The sequence below is a fragment of the Ornithorhynchus anatinus genome, chromosome 4 (assembly GCF_004115215.2).
Source record: "Ornithorhynchus anatinus isolate Pmale09 chromosome 4, mOrnAna1.pri.v4, whole genome shotgun sequence".
NCBI classification, from domain to species: domain Eukaryota; kingdom Metazoa; phylum Chordata; class Mammalia; order Monotremata; family Ornithorhynchidae; genus Ornithorhynchus; species Ornithorhynchus anatinus.
The window spans coordinates 113959663-113979878 of NC_041731.1; positions in this window are offsets into that span (position 1 = coordinate 113959663).

Below are 20216 nucleotides of genomic sequence, written 5' to 3' on the forward strand. Positions count from 1 at the left end.
CTGAGATTAAAAATTATTCCATTTTGCAGTACAAAAGGATCAATTTTAACATATCAGTTTTCATGAAAGGCAGAGGAGATAAATGCATTCTGGGCACTGAACTGTCACTAACCAACCCCCAATCTTTCTTTCACCTGCTATTTCTGAGTGTATCAGAACTGGAGGGCCTTACCTTGCATTGAAATTTGAAAGTCTTTTAGAGTCAAGGCCAGGTATGGCTGTTTTGTGGTTTTTTCCTGCTTCACTGAGCCTTCATTTACAAAGAATGGTTGGGTTTCGACTCTCCTTTTTCATGACATTTTCAGAAACTCTCATTTTATCACTTCTACCTGTTGTCAAAAGGCACTAAAGACTAAGTCTTCCTCTCTGCCTGGACAACCTTCCGCATGGACTCTTTTTCGCTCACTCTCCATTCCTGTGTGCACTTCACACTTGTTATACCCCGTGCCCCAGTGGGTGCTGGAATGAGAGAGTGTGAAAAGCACTGCACAAATGCCCATCACTCTAATCAATCCCTTCAAGCCAACTCTCTGCCCTGCAGTCTTCATGACATGTAATACTAACACTTACTGCTCATGGATGGTTTCAAGGATCAGCACCCGGAGACTGAGAGCTGGGAGTAAGGCTGAGCCCCATAAGATTTCTTTACTGTGGCAAATTGAACTTCCCTTTTGGGAGGAATTCACTTATTTAGTTACTCACAGATAGAAAAACACCTAGCTCCCACCCCACGAATGCTTCCCACTCGGGAGGAAAGCTCTTATGCGGCCAGGGCAGTCCCTGACTTCTAGCAGCCGCTGGAACTGAAGGAGACACTGGGTGTCTCCTTGGCTACTTTTCAAATCACTCAGGGGATACTTTTCAAATCGCCCAAACACAAGCTACCTTTCAAATCACCAGCAATTGAGCTCCTTCCCTGAGGGGATATTCGCTTCTCCTTGCTCCAGTGAGGAGGTCTGATCGGTCACTTGGGAGTCCAACAGAGTGGGAGTCCCCGACTCTGGGTAGAGGCTACTGGTCATGTTGGTGTGACAGAGTTCCAACCTACTTCAAAGAGTTTGTGGAGACTCCACTCCATTTATACAATGTCATATCCTGGTTTCTCTCCTTTTTGTTGCCAACAGACCCCTGGCAATTACAGTGCCTAACTGGGGGGTGGAGATTGTGTAGCAAGACACATCAGACCCTTTGGTATTGTTGCTGAGGGGCAGCAGGGCATAGTGGATAGAGCACAGAACTGGGAGTCAGAAGGTCAAGGGTTCTAATCCCATCTCTGCCACTTGTCTGCAGTTTGGCCCGGGGCAAGTCACTTCACTTATTTGTGCCTCAGTTACCTCATCTATAAAATGGAGATTAAGAGTGTGAGACCTTTGCGGGACAGGGACTTTGCCCAACCCGATTTGCTTGTATCTACCCCAGCACTTTAAGGTGCCTGGCACATAGTAAGCACTTAATCAATACTATAATGAATTAATTATTTGTGACCCATTCAGCTGGGGCCCAGTTTCCTATGTTGTTGTTTTTGTCTTATGCCATCAAGTCGTATCCGACTCATATAGACACCATGGACATGTCTCCCCCAGAACTCCTCACCTCCATCTGCAATCGTTCTGGTAGTGTATCCATAGAGTTTTCTTGGTAAGAATATGGAAGCGGTTTACCATTGCCTCCTTCCAGGCAGTAAAACTGAGTCTTCTGCCTTGACTCTCTCCTGTGCCACTGCTGCCCAGCACAGGTGAGTTTTGACTTGTAGCAGATTGTTTTCCACTCACTAGCCCCCCGCTGCCCAAGCTGGGAATGGAACGGGTAGGCCTCTGCTTGACTCTCCTTCCCATAGTCGAGACAGAGTATCGGAAACTCTCCAGGTGCAACCCTGAGAGGTGGTCTCGTAACTTACTTTGGGTTTATTTCTGCTATTTCTCTTTTCAGCTGGTGCCTGGTTTCCTCTTTTATACTTTGGCTAAGTTTGTGCCTAGTTATAGAAGAGAAGCATCATTGTGTCTGAGAAGCAGTGTGGCATAGCAGATAGAGTACAGGCCGGGGAGCCAGAAGGTTATGGGTTCTAATACTGCTCTGCCACATGTCTGCTGTGGCACCTCAGGCAAGTCACTCACTTCTCTGTGACTCATCTGTAAAATGGGAATTGAGACTGTGAGCCCCACATGAGACAGGAACTGTATCCAACACGATCTGCTTGTATCCATCCCAGTGCTTAGGATAGTGCCTGGCACATAGTAAGCACTTAACAAGTGCCATCATTATTATTATCAGTGTAGTAACAGTTGCTCACAAAGATGGAGTTGGTCTGGCCAAGGTTCGACTAGTCACAATGACTCTCATCTTCCATTTCCAACTGGAGACACCATGAATTTTGTCGTCACTAGGCTGAATGTACTATTGTCGGTAGAGTCCTGAGTCTGTCACCCTGTCACTACCTTAAATGCTACTACTACAGATAAATGGTACTTTTATTAGAACTACTACTTATTATTGTTATCGAAAGTTTCCATCGCTGATTAGTTTCAGAGGCGGGGAGGCATTCATTCATTCAATGCTATTCATTCAATAGTGTTTATTGAGCACTTACTATGTGCAGAGAACTGTACTCAACGCTTGGAATGTACAAATCGGCAACGGATAGAGACGGTCCCTGCCCATTGATGGGCTTAAAGTCTACACTATCACTGCAGTGAACTTCTAATAGAACTGATCTTTGCAGATCTCCAGTGTACCATTTGCCTAATCACCAAGGAATCCCATCATCTCATCATCAACATCAATGGCATTTGAGTACCTACTGAGTGCTTAGGCACTACAGTGCGCACTTGGGTAAATGCAACAGAAGCCCTCCAAGAGCTTATAGTCTAATAGTTTGCAAAATAAAACTATTATTTATTTGAATAAATATGTAAATAATAAATTATTTAAATGAACATGTAAATACATAAATATTTTATGTAATTAAAATATTTACAAAGAGTTGGAGCAGGAGGAAGAATAAGGGTGTCTCGGAAATAGTTTAAGTGTAGCGGGATGGAATGATATTCTTCCTTCGGGGTCCAATTACAGTTCTGAACTGGGCCCAGTGATCTTTTTACAACCAAAGCAAGTAGAAGAGGTAGACACACACACACACGCACACATACACACACACATACACACTCACTCACGTCCTATGGGCTTGAATTCTAATCCAGTTTTTCCCTGTTTAAGCGAGCGTAGCTTGAGTTGACATTTCTCTCTATGTCCTAAATTTGGAATGTGATGTGTCACCCCTCCTCCTCAGGGAAGGTGATTGTACCACATAAATAATGGAAGACAATTTTCAAAAATGTAGGGCTATAGAAATGATGATAAATCATTACTGTATTATGAGTCATGGTTCTCCAGGTACTTAGTATTCAATATGCTTATTGAAAGCGTGTTGCCAGATGATGTTGCCCAATTATGTTTGATTTGCCAGATGGCTAATTGGGGCGAAAGAAAAGGATTTGGGATTATTACAAATATTGCCTTATGATTTCAGTTTTCAGTATAACTAAATGTCTCAAGATTTTCCGTCTCAAAATTCAAATTTTCCAATTTCAATTTTTGAAAATTAGAATGTTTCCAAAGTTAACATGGTCATTCATGGGGAAAAATGCTTACTTGGCAGCAGCTACAATGACATTAATAAAATGGTCTTGGAGTCTGATTTCATCCAGGAAGCCTTGCCCGATAAATTCATGATGCCCCAATTGCAGTAAACTGACTGCCATCCTTAGCACTTAGATATTTTATTCTTATCCTCAGTACTTAGGTATAATGTTTATTTTTATTTTTTATTCAGCTCTTTCATCATGACATGCTTGTATAACTACTTGTTAAATCCTTGATTTCCTTTCTGCTCCTACTATTTGAAAATCTCTCTCCCATTAGATTGAAAACACTTTGAGAGCAGGGAATGTTCATTCATTCAATAGTATTTATTGAGCACTTACTATGTGCATAGCACTGTATTAAGCGCTTGGAATGTCCAATTCGGCAACAGATAGAGACAATCTCTGCCCAATGATGGGCTCATATTCTAATCAGGGGAGACAGACAGCAAGGCAAAACAGAACAAAACAAAAACTAGGCAACATTATAATAATAATGTTGGTATTTGTTAAGCGCTTACTATGTGCAGAGCACTGTTCTAAGTGCTGGGATAGATACAGGATAATCAGGTTGTCCCACATGAGGCTCACAGTTAATCCCCATTTTACAGATGAGGTAACTGAGGCGCAGAGAAGTTAAGTGACTTGCCCACAGTCACACAGCTGACAAGTAGCAGAGCTGGGATTTGAACCCATGACCCCCGACTTCTAAGCCGGTGCTCTTTCCCCTGAGCCACGAATGTCTGTCCCATTTCTGCAGTTCTCTCGAAGGCTTTTTGTGCAGTGCTTTACACTCACTAGGGGCTCAGTTATAACAGAAATTGATTCCAGGGAGACGTGATCCAGTTCTGTGGGTATGCATTACTGTACTCCAGAGTGAAAAATAACATTACTGATGATGAGATCCTCTCCATGCTTGTGGAAGGGACTCCATAATAAAGGAATTATTAATATTTATATTGTGGTATTTGTTAAATGCTTACTATGTGCCATGCACTGTTCTAAATGCTGGGGTAGATACGAGGTCTCACGTGGGGCTCACAGTCTTAATCTCCATTTTTTAGATGAGATAACTGAGTCACAGAAAAGTTAAGTGGGCTGCCCAAGATCACACAGCAGAGAAGTGGTGCAGCAGGATAAGAACCTATTTCCTCTGACACACAAGCCCATGCTCTTTCCAACACCCTGGAGGACATTAAAGCCAGTCTGTGAAATGAGGGATCTTTAATTCAAAATGGCACAATACTTTGATTGAAACGATGAGAATGTGTATTTATTTTATACTCACCATCCTTTGAGTTCAAAGATGACACCGCTGGAGTGAGATTTTATCAATGTGTACCAATAAGGTTGGCAAAACCAATGCCTGACTGGCAAACCCTTTTGCTTTATTTACTTGAAAAAGCTTCTCTTGGCTGCACCCTTTGTGACCCAAAGTACCTCGCACTATTTCATGTCTACATTTGGTGCTATACCCTTCTCCAGATCTCTGCGCCAACAGTTTCTCCATTTCTGCTTGCTGCATGCCTGACTCACCTTTCTTCTGCTATTCACTTGAATTGTCTACTGCCGTGTCATGATGTTTGAAGTTTTGTTTCATTGTTTCTTTAAATTGCATCTTCTCTCCACCCTGTCACTGATTATGCCATTTCACCTCACCATAGAGCAGTTTGGATGTCCTGCTGTTGTTCATTTTCTACATGTGCTTCACCAGGCAAAGGGATGGTGTGAATTCTTCCATGCTGTTTACTTTCCTTACCTCATTACTTAAGATCAATCAATCAGTCAATCAGTGGTATTAATTATTAATAATAATAATAATGATAGTATTTCTTAAGTGCTTACTATGTGCCAAGTGCTGTTCTAAGATCTGGGAGCGATACAAGGTTATCAGGTTGTCCTAGGTGGGGCTCACAATCTTAATAATGTTGGTATTTGTTAAGTGCTTACTATGTGCAGAGCACTTTTCTAAGCACTGGGGTAGATACAGGGTAATCAGGTTGTCCCACGTGAGGCTTACAGTCTTCATCCCCATTTTACACATGAGAAGACTGAGGCACAGAGAAGTTAAGTGACTTGCCCACAGTCACACAACTGACAAGTGGCAGAGCTGGGATTCGAACTCATGACCTCTGACTCCCAAGCCCATGCTCTTTCCACTGAGCCAAGCTGCTTCTCTAATTATTCCCTATTTTACAGATGAGGTATCTGAGGCACAGAGAAGTTAAGGACTTGTCCAAAGTCACATATCTGACATGTGGTGGAGCCAGGATTAGAACCCATGACCTCTGACTCCCAAGCCCATGCTGTCAGAGAACTGTACCAAGTGCTTGGGAGAGTATAGTGCAAGGGAGTTGGTAGACACGTTCCCTGCCCACAAGATGCTTATTTTAATGATATTTGTTAAGCACTTACTATGTGCCAGGTACTGTTCTAAGTGCTGGGGTAGATACAAAGAAATCAGGTTGGACACAGTCCATGTCCTACATGGGAGCCACTGTCTTAATCCTCATTTTACAGACGAGGTAACTGAGGCACAGAAAAGTTAAGTGTCTTGCCCCAGGTCACACACAGCAGAAAATTGACAGATCAGGGATTAGAACCCAGGTCTTTCTGACACCCAGGTCAGTCACTAGGTCATCCTTGTGCCAACTTGTTCATCCCAAGAGCTTAGTACAGTGCTCTGCACATAGTAAGCGCTCAATAAATACTACTGAATGAATGAAAGGTCATGCTGCTTGTTTTGTAGCGTTGTACTCTCCTAAGTACTTAATACAGTACCCTGCACAAAGTAAGTACTCAAAAAATATGATTGATTTATTGCTTCTCTAAGCTTGCAGTCTAGAGGGGGAGAAAGACATTAATATAAATACATTATAGATATGTATATCAGTGCTGATGATCTGAGGCTGTGATGATTAACAAATATTTAAAAGGTACAGATCCAAATGCACAGAGGAAGAGGTAGTTTAGGAAAGGAGGACATAATTGGGGAAGGACCCTAGACGGAAATGTGATTAAGTAAAGATTTGAAGGTGGGGAGAGTGGGGGTCTGGTATATATGGAGGGGGAGGGGGTTTCAGGCCAGAGAGAGGAGATGGGAAGGGGGTTGGCCCTTGGGATAGAGGAGATCGAGTCACAGAAAACAAACCATTGCTAGAGGATCCAAGTTTTGGGGCTGGGCTGGAAAAGGAAAGGAGGGGCTGAGCTGATTGAGTGCTTTAAAGAGATTCTGTTTCATGTAGACATGGATGGACAACCACTGGAGGTTTTTGTAAACTAGACTGTGAGCCTGTCTTCTAGACTCTGAGCCCATTGTCGACAGGGATTGTCTCTTTGTTGCTGAATTAAACTTTCCAAGCAATTAGTACAGTGCTGCACACACAGTAAGTGCTCAGTAAATACGATTGAATGAACATTTCTGCTAATTATGTTGTATTGTACTCTCCCATGTGTTTAGTACAGTGCCCTGCACATTTAGTAAGCACTTAATAAATACCAGTGATTGAGTAAGGAGTGGGGAGATGAGGACTGAACTTTTTTTAAAAAAGAAAATCTTGGCAGCATGGTGACGTATGGACCTGAGTGGAGAGAGACAGAAAGTAGGGAGGTCAGTGAAGAGGCTGATGCAGAAGTCAAGGTGAGATATGATAAGTGCTCGGATCAGCAGAGTAGTAGTTTGGATGGACAGGAACAGGTGGGTTTTAGTGATGTTTGAACATAGAACTGACAGGATTTGGTGACAGGTTAAATATATGGGTTGAACAAGACAGATGAGTCAAAGATAATGCCAAAGTTATGCACTTGTTAGACCCGAAGGATAATAGTGTTGCTTACAGTGATGGGAAAGATGGGGGAGTGCAGAGGTTAGTTGGAAAGATGGGGGAATGAAGAGGTTGGTTGGAAAGATGAGGAGTTCTATTTTGGACATGTTTAGTTTGAGGTGCTGGCAAGACATCCAAATATCATTCAGTCAATCATTTATTGAGCAGTTACTGTTTGCAGAGCACTGTACTAAGTGTGTGGGAGAGTACAATATAACAGAGTTAGCAGACACATTCCCTACACACAATGAGCTTACAGTCTAGAGAAACGTAATATAATGTCTTGAAGTCAGAAGGAAATGCAAGACTGCAGAGAAGGAGAGGGCCTAGGACTGGATCTGTAGATTGAGGAGTCATTCATGTAGAGATGACAATTGAGGCCTCGGGAGTAAATGAGTTCTCTAAGGGAGTGGTTGCAGATTGAAAATAGATGGGTACCCAGAGTTGAGCCATTGAGGAGCTCCTACAGTTAGAAGGTGGGAGGCAGAGGGGGAGTCCACAAAAGAGGAAAGAGTGAGTAGCCAGATAAATAGGAGAAGAACCAGCAACTGAGGGGTCGAGGAGGATTAGGATAGTCTAGCAGCTGTCAGATTTGGCAAGAAGGAAGTCAGTGGTGACTTTGGAAGGGGCAGTTTTCATGGAGTGAATAGGTCAGAAACCAGATTGGAGGGGATCAAGGAGAGAATTGCGGGAGAGGAAGTGGAAAAAGTGGGTGTAGATGTATTGCTCAAGGAGTTTGGAGAGGAATGGTAGGAGGGAGATAAGGTGATAACTGGAGGGAGCTGTAGAGCCAAGGGAGGGATCCTTTAGGATAGAGGGGACAGAATCATAATTGAAGCCCGTGGGAAAGGAGGGATTAGTAAGTGAAGAGTTGAAGATGTTGGTCAGCAAGGGAAGAAGGGAGGAGCCGAGTGTTTTAATAAGGCATGAAGGGATGGGTTTAGAGACCTAGGTGGAGGGGTTAGATTTTGTTAAGAAGTAAAAGATTTCCTCATGGGATACTGCTAAGAAAATTGGGGAACTCTAAGAGGGCACAAGGGGAGGAGGCATTGGACTGGAGCTGGAGAGATTTTAGGGAGATCATGGCTAATGGTTTAAATTTTTATCAATGAAGTATGTGACCAGTGTAAAATGGGAAAGGGAATTGGGGTGGGAGGAGTCAGGAGGTTGGAGGAGGGAATTAAACTTCCTTATTAAGCCTCATTAAAATGAATGGGAAGCAGCATGGCTCAATGGACAGAGCATGGGCTTGGGAGTCAGAGGTCATGGGTTCTAATCCCTGCTCCACCACTTGTCTGCTCTATGACTTTGGGCAAATGACTTAACTTTTCTGTGCCTCAGTTACCTCATCTGTAAAATGGGGATTAAGACTGTGGGCCCCACATGGGAAGACTTGATTATCTTGTATCTACCTCAGTGCTTAGAACAGTGCTTGACACATAGTAAACACTTAAATACTATTGTTATTATTTTTACTATTGAGTGAAATGTGGAAAAGCAGATCATAGCAGATTTCATAATAGATGATCTTCCTTTCAATGATGTCTCATTCATAACAATTTCTTGCCACTGTAAAGCTGTCCATTATGCTATTTTCCAAAAAAAATCTTAAATTTTGGTCCTTCGGCTCCAATTTGCATTGAGTTTGTTCTTGATCCTTTGTCTCAGGCAAATGCATCAGCAATCTAGTCACAGAACACACATATCCGTGCCCCATCAGAGCAAAATGTGACCTTTACAACCCGCTCTTATTATACTCATACCTTATTCAGATCACAGTTAATAAAAACCCCATTTTGATGGTAGTCATTAGCATCCGCCATTGATCTCATCTAGATGATGTCGTACTGTTTACTCCTGATCACCGAAACAGTGAGACGAACTGGTCCGTTGCTTATTTCGTATTAAATTGTATTGGCCATCAGGACGGTTTCTGTATTGTGATCAATCAGATGCTTACCCATTCACAAGGGAAACCGTATCATTAGTCAAATAGAGACAGAGAAACAAACATCAAATTTAATTGCCCTACCCGGCATTAGAGTCGTAATCTTTACACCACACTAAATGTTTTCATTACTTATCAATTCACTCATAATTATGCTACACTCACAAAAGTTAAGCGGCTCACAAACAGTAGATCTTTTTCTGCTGTTTATGCAGAGATGATAAACAAATAGATGTGGAAATTGTTGGAATGAATATATTAACTTGAATAATTACATATAACATAAGTGGTTCCAGGGACTGGTCTGCTAATGGTGGTGTCATACATCTTTCCAGAGGTATCTGAAAGGTAGAGTTTTCAAAATCTTGCATTTTATCTTTTGAAGTTTGTCCAGAAGAAAAATCCTGTCACCCAGAGCTCTGTTGGTTTTTATCACCGCCTTACCTCGTCACAATTTTCCACTCTTAGAAGCGACTCTCTGAAGTGATTGAGAAGCATCTTGGCCCAATAGAAAGAGTCAGAAACTCTGGATTCTAATCCCAGCTCTCCCACTTGTCTGCTGTGTGGCCTTGGGAAAGTCACTTAATTTCTCTGGGCTTCTGTTACCTCATCTATAAAATGGGGATTAAGACGGTGAGTCCCATGTGAGACATGTACTGTGGCCAACCCGATTATCTTGTATTTACCACAGTGCTTGGCACATAGTAAGCGCTTAACAAATTCCTTTTTTTTAAAAATTGATTCTAGAGGAGAGTCTCTCTGCAATAGCACCAATAATTTTTCTTTTCTCTAAAATAATCCTGGGTTTGGAAATTTAAGGGATTGAGCAAACTGGAAAAATTCATCAGCGGTTATGGTGTTTGCTTGTCCTGCACCCCTTTCTTTGTTGACTGTTGCTATTTCTTGACTGCCCTCTGGTTCTTTCTAAAAGTGTCTATCTTAGAAAGAATTTTCTTGTAGTAAATTCTTGTTCGAGTTAATTCTGAAACAGAAACATCTCTCTAATGTCAGTGCCAAACTAACCTCAATCAGGATTACCTGTGTGGGAAAGACTAGGACTCTGTAGTCATGGTGAAATAATCCTGCCTCCAAATCTGCCCCCAAAGCCCTAACTCTTAATGGGCAGACAGTGGTTTGGGCCAATCCATTCTCAACTCCATCCTCCAGTCCTGCAGCCACTATGGGGAAAGAGAAACAGCTCCCAAATCCAATCTGTTGGAAACGAGAGTGCAGAAAATCTGCACTCTGGAAAACAGTGATAAGGTGAGTGTGCTTTTGAGGTCAATCATGGGGACAACTAGGATACAGTTTCCTGGCAAAAGTGCTCTATATAAGTGAACTGGTAACTCTGTGCCTTTTAACAAATATTAGTGGTGGTGGAAACTGAATTACATTGATCGACTCAAAAGGACTCAAATTTCCTTCCAGACTGGTTTAAAAGAATCAGAATCAGGAGAGGTGACTTTGGCCTAAACTGATGATTTGATAACCAATCACAGGAGGTTTTATCTGCAAAATTCCTCCTTAAATGCATCAAAACATATTTGAATGCAAAAGTGGAACCATAGTAGAGTGTAAACATTACCTCCCAGAAAACAAATATCTCTCACTCCCCCAGAACAGATTACCCTGGCTCCACAAATGGGGAAATTAAGCACTGGGGAAGAAGGGGATCTTCCAGGGTTCAGCACATGCCCCGTGGAAGGTATCTGTATTTTGAACCTGGCCAATCATTCGTTCATTCATTCAATCATATTTATTGAGTGCTTACTGCATGCGAAGCACTGTACTAAACATCTGGGAAAGTACTTCTCTGTGCCTCAGTTACCTCATCTGTAAAATGGGGATTAATAATAATAATAGTATTTAAGTGCTTACTATGAGCTGAGCACTATTCTAAGAATTGGGGCAGATACAAAGTAATCAGGTTGTCCCACGTAGGGCTACAGGTTTAATCCCTATTTTACAGATGAGGTAACTGAGGTACAGAGAAGTTAAGTGACTTGTCCAAAGCCACACAACTGAAAAGTGGAAGAGCCGGGATTAGAACCCATGACCTCTGACTCCCAAGCCCCATGCTCTTTCCACTAAATGATGCTGTTTCCCTTATTAAGACTGTGAGCCCCAAGTGGGACAACCCAATTGCCTTGTATCTACCCCAGCGCTTAGAACAGTGTTTGGCACATAATAAGTGCTTAATAAATACCATCGTTATTATTACAATACAACAATAAGCAGTGATATTCGCACCTTAAAGGCGTTTCAGCCTCCCCGCTACAGAGGTGGTAAATTGTGGTCACCCAGGAACATAACTGTTCTTATCTTGTGGTTCACTTCCTCATGGGCAGGGACTGTCTCTTTCTGTTGCCCATTTGTACATTCCACGTGCTTAGTACAGTGCTCTGCACATAGTAAGCGCTCAATAAATACTATTGAATACTCTCCACCCACAAGAATCAATCATATTTATTGAGTACTTAGTGTGCAGTGCACTGTACTAAATGTCTTTAGACTGTAAACTCATTGTGGGCAGGGAATGTGTCTGTTTATTGTTATACTGTACTTTCCCAAGCACTTAGTACAGGGCTTTGCTTAGAGTAAGCCCTCAAAAATACAATTGAATAATAATAATGCTGCCGTTTGTTAAGCGCTTACTATGTGCCAAGTACTGTTCGAAACGCTGGGGGAGATACAAGGTAATTAGGTTGTCGCATGTGGGGCTCATAGTCTTAATCCCCATTTTACATATGAGGTAACTGAGACACAGTGAAGTTAAGTGACTTGCCCAAAGTCACACAGCTGACAAGTGGTGGAGCCGGAATTAGAACACACGACCTCTGACGCCCAAACTCGTGCCTTTTCTATTAAGCCACGCTGCTTCCCTAATGAATGAATGAATCATCTTGGGAGACTACAATATTATGGAGTTGGTAAATGCCTTCTGTGCCCATGGGGAGCTTAGAGTTGAGTCCTGTTTGCTGGACTCTCAGCATGAGCTTGATGTCAGGGCCTGGACCACCTCCCAGCCCAGATGCCCACGGACAAAATGTCTGGAGCCTCGGCCATCACAAGAGCTCCTGATGTTGTGTCCCCCAGCACACTGCCCTACTCACTCCCCACCCCAACCTTATGGTCGTATCACCCCCAGCTCAATCACTTCCTTCCAGGGAGCCTTTGGGTTTCTTCATCTGGTAAATGGGATTGAAATGTCTGCCACAGGTTTGCTCACTGGGATATTATGAGATGATATCATGGCTGCGAAAGTTCTCTGGAAAATAGCCATACTATTAGAGTGACCACCGACAGCCCTCGTGTATTAAAGCAGTGATTTGTTAAATATGAAGGGGAAGATAGTTCCAGTTCCAGATATCTCACCTGTAAAATGAAGATTAGGAATGTCGGCCCCCACTGTGTCCAAACTTGTATCCACCCCAGTGCTTAGTACAGTGCCTGGCACATAGTAAGCACTAAACATTAAAAGAAAGGCAGGGGAGAGGGTGTGAGCAAGCGTTCCTCAGTGAGGGGAATGAGACCCAGCGAGTAGATTAGTTTGAGAGGAAGTATGATGGCTTTCCACAATCCTCTAGTGTCTCTCTGCTGACCCTCCTAATAATAATAGTAATAATGACGATGATAAATAATAATAATAGTATTTGTTAAGTAGTCGTGCCAAACACCTTACAGATCACTGGGGTAGATACAAGGTAATCAGGATGGACACAGTTTTTGTCCCACATGGAGCTTCCAGTCTAAGGAAGAGGGAGTAGGATTTAATCCCCATTTTGTAGGTGAGGTAACTGAGACATAGAGAAGCTAAGTGACTTGCCCAAGGTCACACAGCATTCAGGTGGTGAAACAGGATTAAAATGCAGGGCCTTTAGGTCACTCTGCTTCTTTCTCTCCATTTTACTCCAGAGCCATTTCATTTCCCTCCCAGATCAGAATGAACTCTCGAGCAGTGTTAGAGGAAGAGTGGAGGTGAGGTTAAGTGCTGACAATAAAATATAGCAGACAATAGAACATCCAGATCCAGATCAATACCAGACAGGGAACAGGTCCACTGAAAACCAGGCACATGAACGGCCCCCCTGCGTGCTGTAAACATCGAAACCCTACACTTTAATGTTACATGCTCCACACATTATCGGGCCCTTTCTCTTTCTTGAAGGGAGTTTGGAACACAATCAAACATCCAAAAATTGCCTCAAGATATACCCATAACTTCACGTGGTGGTAAGAGAATGCTTCCCTTTCTTTCACAGAAGTTCATTCATTCATTTAATAGTAGTGAAACAGCATGGCTCAGTTGAAAGAGCCTGGGCTTGGAAGTCAGAGGTCGTGGATTCTAATCCCAGCTCTGCCGCTTGCCAGCTGTGTGACTTTGGGCAAGTTACTTAACTTCTCTGTGCCTCAGTTACCTCATCTGTAAAACGGGGATTAAAACTGTGAGCCCCATGTGGGATAACCTGATCACCTGGTATCCCCCAGCACTTAGAACAGTGCTTTGCACATAATCAGCACTTAACAAATACCACCATTTATTTATTTTATTTTATTTTTAGTATTTATTGAGCACTTACTATGTGCAGAACACTGTACTAAGCGCTTGGAATGTACAATTTGGCAACAGATAGAGACAATCCCTGTCCAATGATGGGCTCACAGTCTAATCGGGGGAGAAAGAAGGACAAAAACAAGACAACAAAATCATGACAAATAGAAATAAGGGGATGTACACCTCATTAACAAAATAAATAGGGTAATAAAAGTATATACAAATGAGCACAGTGCTGAGAGGAAGGGAGAGGGGGAGGAGCAGAGGGAAAGGGGACTTATCTGAGGGGAGGTGAAGGGGGGAAGGGAGAGGGAAGTCCTGGGTCACAGAACCTGGACTGGGGTGCGGATGGATTGGGGTGATCCAAGGTGTGCAGCTAACATACTCCCCTGTTATTGTCCAGGATGCTCTCTCTAAGCTACTGTTGCTGAACAGATCTTTCCTGTTGAGCATTTAAGTTAAAAAATGCCTGATCTTCCAGCTTCTTCTGCTATTTGGGAGAAGAACAAAGGAGGGAATAATAATAATGTTGCTATTTGTTAAGCGCTTACTATGTGCAGAGCACTGTTCTAAGCGCTGGAGTAGACACAGGGGAATCAGGTTGTCCCACGTGGGGCTCACAGTCCTAATCCCCATTTTACAGATGAGGTAACTGAGGTGCAGAGAAGTTAAGTGACTTGCCCACAATCACACAGCTGACAAGTGGCAGAGTCGGATTAGAACCCATGACCTCTGAGGATAATGGATGGTGACCCTTGTCTCCTCTTTAGGTCTGTTGCACCCCCTGGAGTTAGAGAATTTCCCTTATTTTGATCTTGTTTTATGCCGCTGAGCCATTTCTGACCCATAGCGACACCACAGACACATCTCTGCCAGAATGCCCTTCTCTCCATCTGCCATCGTTCTGGGAGTGGATCCATAGAGTTTTCTTGATAAAAATACCCAAGTGGTTTACCCTTGCTGCCTTCCGCACTGTTAACTTGAGTCTCCTCCCTCGACTCGCTCTCATGCCACTGCTGCCCAGTACAGGTGAGTTTTGATTTGTAGCAGATTGCCATCTACTCACTAGCCACTGGCCAAGCCAGGATTGGAATGGGTAGGCCTCTGATTGGCTCTCCCTCCTCTAGCTGAGGCTGAAAGAGTACTGAAAACTCTCCAAATGCGACCCTGAGAGGGGTTTATTGTGATCACGATAGTTAAATCAATTGATCAGTTGCATGTCTTGAGTATCTACTATGTGCCAAGCACTAAATGAGGTATTGCAAAAGTTCAGTGTGGATAGAAGCCATGATCCCTCCCCACAAGAAACTTACACTCTAACTGGGGAGACAGTAAAAAACTAATTTACAACGAGGAGGAAGAAAATAGCGGGACCGAGTGGGAAGAGTGGAGACAAAGGGTTGTGAAACACAAGTTCTATTCCTGGCTAGTCACTTGCCTGCCACATGACCTTAAGAAAATGACTTAACCTCTCTGTTCCTCAATTTCCTCATATGTAAAATGGAGATTCAATACATGTTCTCCCTCATACTTAGATGTTGACCCCTTAATGTAGGACAGGGACCGTGTCCTAGCAGATTTATTTTTCTCACATGAACAACAGGATCCATGCTTTTTAGGTTTACAGTGAACTTTGATAGATTTTTCTTTATGCATTAGTTGTTCTTTAAGACTTCTGGATTATCATGGGGATTAGCACATAGTAAGCAGTGAGAAAATGAGGGCTCAAATAATGGAGTTTAACTTGGTAAGGACAGAAGCGTGATGGCAAGTTGCAAATACACAGGTGCTAAAGGGCACGAATAGTGCAAATGTTCTGATATAAGTACTGAGGTGACACACTTGAAATATATATGAGAGGATTTTGTTATTAAGTGAGTATATTAAAAGACTCAGGTTAATCAATTTGTTGGCCATTTTACAGTGAATCTGGAGGACGTGTGATCCGTCTTGACCTCTAATCACATACCGGAATCAAAACATTATCCTTCACTGCCAGACTAGTAGTAATGTGGTAAGGGTGCATTGTAAACTCAATACTTCATTCATTCATTCAGTCATATTTATTGAGCGCTTACTATGTGCTGAGCACTATACTAAGCGCTCGGAATGTACAATTTGGCAACAGATAGAGACAATCTCTGCCCAACAACAGGCTCAAAGTCTGAAATGGGGAGACAGCAAAACAAAACAAGTTTACAAAAATAGACTGTAAGCTTCTTGAGGGCAGGAACTGTATCTTCTTCATTATATTGTTTTCTCCCAAATGTTTAGTACAGTGCTGTATATTCAGACGGCACTCGAGAAATACATTGGATCGATTGATAGGAGGAGGAGGAAGAGATAGGAGTACTAACAGTTATAGTATTGATTGAGGACCCGTCGTGTGCCCATACTGTTCTTTGTGAAGTACAAAACCAAAATGTTACATATTCCCTGCTCATTATCAATCAATCCTACTTATTGAGTGCTTACCATATGCAGAACACTGTACTAAGTGCTTGGATGGTACAATATAACAGATTTGGTAGATACGTATGGCCTAGTGGATTGAGCATGGTCCTAGGAGTCAGAAAGACCTGGGTTTTTATCCTGGCTCTGCTACGAGACTGTGAGCCTGTTGTGGGCAGAGATTGTCTCTATTTGTTGCTAAAGTGTACTTTCCAAACGTTTAGTACAGTGCTCTGCACACAGTAAGCACTCAATAAATGAATGAATGAATGTCGCGTGACCTTGGGCAAGTCACTTAACTTCTCTGTGCCTTAGTTATCTCATCTGTTAAATGGGGATTAAGACCGAGCCCCATGTAGGACTCGGACTGTGTCCAACCTGATGATCTTGCATCTACTAAAACACTTTGTATAGTTACTGGAACATACAGTTACTGGTACATAGTTAACACTTAACAAATGCTATAAAAAGTGGAGCTTACACTCTGATGGGGGAGGCAGACATAAAAATATGTACCGACAGAGTAAAAATAGAGAATTTAATTTACAATTGAATAAATTGCATATATACCTCATAGAGCCAAGGATGGATATACATGAATTGTTAAGTCCTAGGGATGGCTGATGGGTTTATATGATTTAACGGGTGGGGAACTAATTAGGGAAGACTTGTTGGACGAGGTGGGATTTCAGCAGGGTTGGAATATGGGGAAGGCTGTGGTCTGCCAGATTTGTGGAGTATGGGTGCCATTATCGGAGAAGAACAGCAGGAAAGAGGTGTAGGGTATGGGAGATATTTGAGAGTGAGGTACAGTAAGATGTGAGAGGCAGACTTTTGGAAGGCTTAGGGTAAGTGGGTCAACAATAAAAAATACTTTTCAAAAAGGAAAAAAAAAGACTTGGCAGAATCATTCCTTCAAACATCATTTCTGGTATTTGGCAAAGCACATTTTTCCTGTGATTTAAAAATATAAATATTTTATATGTTAATGTATAAAGCAAAATATTAAGTGATCTACAGTTATTCCTCTTAAATTACCAATTTATGACTATGCATTATATGGATTGGCAGGAAGAAGTTCAATAATTTATAAATAATGCTTTGGGATATGTGGTATTCAAAGAGTAGGAGTAATTTTCCTGCATAATTTGAGGTGTGTCTGATGAAAATCCCTGTAGAAAGAGAAAATATTAGTAAGAAATCTCCGGAGTCACCACACTACTCCTATTACAACTCCCTTAGGTATTTCTCTTCAAACCTATATAATGGCTCTAATCGCTTTCTGCCCTTCTAGTCCTTGGTTGATATGCCAGTGTTTTCTTTGTTATTTTCCAGGTGTTCTGGTTTCCTTTTCAATCTGGCAAATACTTCCCGCAACTTTTATTTTTCTAAGTATAACAGTTCCATATGGATTCTCACTTTCTTTCTTTCTCTTACTTTTTCTCTAAGGGGCTTCCTTGAAAAATATTCTGCTGTCTTGAATGATACCATAAAGAAATCTATGTCAACAGGTAAAAGACAAGCTTCCTGTAAGAGGAAAAATGGGACATTTGAAAATTATTTCCTCTCAAATCCCTAGGCTCTTAAGTCTCGAAATACAACACAGTAGATTTCAGGACTCTGGATTGCATGTGACTCTGATCCACTGGGATACAGTCAGGGCATCTATCCGTCCTTCCATCTGACTAATAGACTACCAGGCAAATGTGTGGAGATCTCTGTGTTGAGGACTGTGAGAATGAGTCAGTGAAGGGAGGCATTTGGTTGGATAACAAATTTATCCGGGGGTCCAATCAATTTACAAAATGTTACTAGGCAAAGTCCTTCAATACGATATGATAGGCAAGGAGTATTTAATTCCCAGTTGATTGGCTTCATAGTACAAATTACTAGGACTTTTGATCTTCCAAACAGCAAGTACCACCAGGGAAAGGGAAGACAGGACTTTTCGTGTAAGTGTGAAAGTTTTGTGAAAGTTTGTGAAAGTCGGGAGGATTGTAAGCCAAGGCAGCCATTCATGCATTTTCCTCCATTGTCCTGCCTCATTTTCCCAGGATCCAGAGTGGCATCCAGAGAGGGGAAAGCAGGGAAGCCATGTTCTCTCATATCCTTGTATTTGTTTTCTTTTTATGTCAAATGCTAACAAAAAATGAAAATTCACCAGAGCTGACCCTGCTGAGGGCTGACCCATGTCTCGTTATCCACCCAGTGTGCATACTGGGCCCATTCCACCACAGTGTCCATACTGGGCCCATGTGGGGATTGTATCGTATGACTAGCAGGAGGACCCGGCACCATGTTGGATTGTAATTCAAGTCCTTAGCCTCATGATGATAATAATAATGATGGTTGTGGTATTTGTTATCTCTTACTATGTGCCAGCCACTGTACTAAGCCCTGGAATAGATACAATATAAATGGGTTGGACACACTTCCTTTCCCACATAGGGCTCACAGTTTTAATCCTCATTTTACAGATGAGGGAACTGAGGCACAGAGAAGTGAAGTGAGCTGCCCAAGATCACAAAGCAAGCACGGGGAGGAGCCGGAATTAGAATGCAGGCCCGTGCCCTCTCCACTAGGCTATGTTGCCAAAGGATTGGTAGAATTGATAGGACATCCAGACATATAAGTCAAACAAATGCCTCTCATTCAAATCTCAAATCCTTTGGAGGAATACTCCGGATAGCAGGATTGCTATCCATAAAGATGCGCCTTCTTTGGGGAACACTTTGAAGGACTGTAAAACTTGGATGAGCCATGTTTGCTAACAAGAATATTTTAATTAGAGATGAAATTGAATATGATGCAAAAAACTAAATTCAAACAAAAATTTACATCCACAAACGAAGATTTATGCAAGAAAAACCCCAACATAGGCCATCAACAACCTTTTCCTGACCTACCTTCTCAACAGCTTGATTAGCAGATGCGGGGTTCCCCATGCAGAAGTCCATTCTGAAGAGGCCCCTCACTGATCAGCATCCAGGGGACAAAGAATAGAAATGTTCCCCACCCTTATTATAACCCAGAGGTTTTTCTGCCCCGATTAACTCCTTACTATGGTACAAAGTGGTTATGAGTCAGCCTCTTGGCTTCCTGGACAATATAGTTACCATTTCCCTTCCCAATACCTCCCCTGACAAACTTCCACAAGGTGTTTTGGGTGACCAAAGACCGACACAGCACCACCAACAGTTTTAGTTGTTTGGTTTGAAAGAAAGGGATAGTTCCAGAAAATACTGTGGAGGGAATACGGGCAGGACTTAGTTAAATCAAAGTGTGTGTGAGAGCTAAAAGACAATTAGGAGAAAAGGATTATACCAAGAATAGGACTTTGGAAGCAGGTAAGATATTGGTGTCGTCAATCACGATGAGAAATTTAGGACGAGTAGTTAAGTTTAGAAGTACAGAGAGGTGTAGTGTTAACTTTTTGTTATGGCTATGTATACATTTGCCCCATAACACACTTAAAGACTAGAAATATATAGGTAGCACAACCTAATTAAGTATAGAACTTTCATTTATTAAAAAATGCATTGGTGCTTCTTTCTTTTATAAGAATGGCTTGCTGTTCTGTGGGCTATAATGAATCACTAGATTCAATCAATCGGTAGTATTTTTTGAACAACTACTTTGTGTTCTCACCCTCTAGACTGTAAGCTCATTGTGGCAGGAAATGAGTCTGTTATATTGTAAAATTGTACTCTTTGACTGACTCTGGAATACTTTATTAAGCATTTGGGAAAGTACAAAGTTCGTTGTAGACTCGATCCAAATACTGATTACTTGGAAGATGA